The sequence below is a fragment of the Mastomys coucha genome, unplaced genomic scaffold (assembly GCF_008632895.1).
Source record: "Mastomys coucha isolate ucsf_1 unplaced genomic scaffold, UCSF_Mcou_1 pScaffold1, whole genome shotgun sequence".
Taxonomy (NCBI): Eukaryota; Metazoa; Chordata; class Mammalia; order Rodentia; family Muridae; genus Mastomys; species Mastomys coucha.
In genome coordinates this window covers 78,969,764-78,973,185 of record NW_022196891.1, presented here as the reverse complement: position 1 = coordinate 78,973,185, position 3,422 = coordinate 78,969,764, and the positions used below count along the sequence as shown (strand labels likewise).

The 3,422-nt window shown below is 40.9% G+C and overlaps 1 protein-coding gene across 20 annotated transcripts in view; it reads left to right on the top strand.

The window, feature by feature from the left end:
- Positions 1-3,422, top strand: part of Enah (ENAH actin regulator) — a 119,582-nt gene that overhangs the window by 33,233 nt on the left and 82,927 nt on the right. The gene's annotated exons all lie outside the window — the stretch shown is intronic.

Sequence of the window (3,422 nt, the reverse complement as noted above, 5' to 3'; positions counted from 1 at the left end):
GTCACTTAATTGATCAAATAGTCCCTACTTAGTGGTCTTTTTATTTCTAATTAATACCATGCAGATAAATCTCATTTTAAATTATGCTGTCCTTTCCCCACCACAGTGGTTGACTGTCTGGCAGTTACGTAAGATTTAACCTAAAAATGTGCTTACCCAGTCCCTTGTTGGAATTTCTGTCATCATGAGGAGTTCTGTGTAGCATCTTAAATTCTGCATAATGCACTTGAAGTGGAACCTACAGAACTGTAGTCTGCTGAGTCAGGGAATGCTTCCATTTCAAAGGCTCTGGATCCTTCCCTCCCTATGTCCTAACACCTCTGCAGAAAGCTTGTTTTACTTGTATCAGCAAGAGACTGCCTTTCCCCCACTCTCCCGTTGCTGTTTTCCTCCCACAGTAGAAGAGGGATATCTTGTTTTAACATGCATTCTTTGCTTACCATTGAGTTTTAGTAGTTTTCATAATTGTATTACCCCCCCCCCCCCAAGTCCTCTGTGAATTGTTCCGGTTTTGTTTTCAGAGCTGGGATTGAAACTAGAGAATTGTTTTGTGTGTGTGTGTGTGTGTGTGTGTGTGTGTGTGTATGTGTATGTGTGTGTACTTTGTTTAGAAGTTGAAAATTCAGGTGTTATTTTTAATACTTTTATTTGAAACCATTTTTAAAAAGACCAAATGCACTCACTCACACAGAGATCCTTGGCCCCAGATGCTCAGATCTGAATCCTTGTGTGGCTTGGTCCTTTTAAAATCCAGACAGGCACTTCAGCCTCTAGGCTGCAGTTTCTTCATCTGCAGATGAGAAGAACAATACTTAATTCATTTGGTTGCTGCCAAAATTAAGTGAAACAGTGGTTGTAAAGCGACTAGCTGCGTGCTAAGTAATCATTTGGTTCGCTGTCTGGGAGAAGTAATTAATGGTGGAGGTAGAACCCATGGCACTCTGTTTGTACCCTTAGTTACTGTCATCTGTGACCTTTTCACTGTAGACTTCATGTAATAGATTTTATTTTAAATAGTCATTTTGTTTCAAGACAAATTATTTATTCCTAGCTAATTGCAATTAGTCTTAAAAAATGATTTCTTGAATACGTCTGTTTGCTTGCTTTTGATTTTCTAATTATGTTTAAAAATAGCACAGGATATAATGTGCCATATTTAAGAAGGGCCTCTCTCTGTAAATCAGCTTTGGTTTTCAGGAGAGATTAGTGGCAGCTCCTGCGCTTACTTCCTACTTGGTTGTTGGTCTCTCCTCCTCCTCCTCCTCCTCCTCTCTCCCTGCCTCGCTGTACTTTATTTTGGCTGCCACTATAACCTGGGACAACCAGCCAGGGGCGGCTCACACCTGTAGACAGTGTCTTTCCACTAGCAGCCATGATTTCCTGTCGCTTCTCGACCAGGAGTGGGACCTGGTGAATCCTGTCGGTCCTCCCCACTCTTGGTGAAATACTGGCGAGATTGGCAAGGGGCAGGCTTTGTGTAGGTGACCACAGCTGCTAAGAGTGTCCTTGCAAAGGCTGGTTGTACCTGTTGGGCTTTTCTTAGCTGAGAACTCAATAGGATTTCAAAGTGAGATCCTTTTGAGTCGAGGCTGTTTTAAAGGTAGATTGTAATACCGTTTTTTTGCTTCGTTGGCATAGTTTGTGGTACGGTACAACTAAGGGTCTGAATGAACAGGTCAGAACACTTTCACATCTGTTTTAAACTTTACTTTGGAGTGTGTTTCACACACTAGGTCACAGTGTTTAAGCCCCCCTTGAGGTAATGTATTTCAGAGATTAACAAGTAACTTGATTAGGCTTGTTTTGTCTGAAGCCCAGTGGGAATCATCCCTATTGTGTATAAAGTGTTTAACCCATCACAATCATTATTTAAAGTCTGGTTGTTGACCAAAATATGCTTGTACCCATCTCACAGTCTTTTATTTTGGGCCTGAAACAACCTAAATGATGTCTATTTTAAAATCTTTGCTGTTTACTGCTTGAAAACATTTGTTGCTTGTGTGTGGTATGTGTGAGATGTGTGTGTTGTGTGTGTGTGTGTGTGTGGTATGTGTGTGGTGTATGTGTGCATGTGTGTGTGGTGTGTGTGGTGTGTGTGGTATGTGTGTGGTGTGTGTGCATGTGTGTATATGTGTGTATGTGTGGTGTGTGAGGTGTGTGTCTGTGTGTGTGTGGTGTGTGTGAGTGTGGTGTGTGGTGTATGTGTGTGTATGAGTGGTGTGTGTGTATGTGTGTGTGTGTGACATTTAGCTGAACAGAAGAGGATCATGTTTTAATTTGTTATTTTATAAAATGTTCCATTGTTTTAGATCAACATTTGCACAATGTAAACATATTATTTGTTACTCTAAGTCACTCTGATGGCTCTTTGATAGTGTCTAGCATATATTGTCCCACCTACTTGAAATTCTTTCTTTCTTTTTTTTTTTTTTTTGGTTTTTCGAGACAGGGTTTCTCTGTGTAGCCCTGGCTATCCTAGAACTCACTCTGTAGACCAGGCTGGCCTGGAACTCAGAAATCCACCTGCCTCTGCCAAGTGCTGGGATTAAAATCGTGCGCCACCTCTGCCTGGCTAAAATTATTTCTTTTTGTATTGTCTTTATTTTACAGTTTAATCTTCGTTTGACCATTATTACCCAAAAAGCCAATAGCATTTCTAGTTACAGAAAAACAAAACAATAAATGCAGTGTAGTGGCATATCCCTGTAATCCCAGTATCTATGGAGGTTTAGGTAAGACAGTTGCCCTAAGTTTGAGGTCTACCTGGGCTTCCTGGTATCAAAAAACAAAACAATGGGGGCCAGAGAGATGACTCAGCGGTTAAGAGCACTGACTGCTCTTTTAGAGGTCCTGAGTTCAATTCCCAGCAACCAGATAGTGGCTTACAACCATCTGTAATGGGATCTGATGCCCTCTTCTGGTATGTCTGAAGAGAGCAATAGTGTACTCATATACATAAAATAAATCTTAAAAAACAAAACAAGACAAAATGGCAAAAACCAACAAAAAGGCTATGGACTTAATACCTTGAATAATCCTGTGGTGGTTTGATGAGACTGGCCCCTGTAGGCTCCTATATTGGAATGCTTAGTCACCAGAGTGGCACTATTTGGAAGGATTAGAAGGATTAGGAGGCGTGGTTTTGTTGGAGTAGGTGTGGTCTTCTTGGAGGCAGTGTGACACTGGGGGTAGGCTGTGAGGTTTCAAAAACCCACACCAGGCCCACAATTCTCTCTCTGTCTGAATCAGGGGGTAGCTCTCAGTTCCTGCTTCTGCCTGTGTGCCACCATGCTCCCCACCATAATGATAATAGACTAAACCTCTCAAACTATATGAAAATTAGTGTATCACTACTCATTCAGAATCTTTTAAATATGGACTTTGAACTTTTTTTTTGTTTTTGTTTTTTTTTTTTTTTTTTT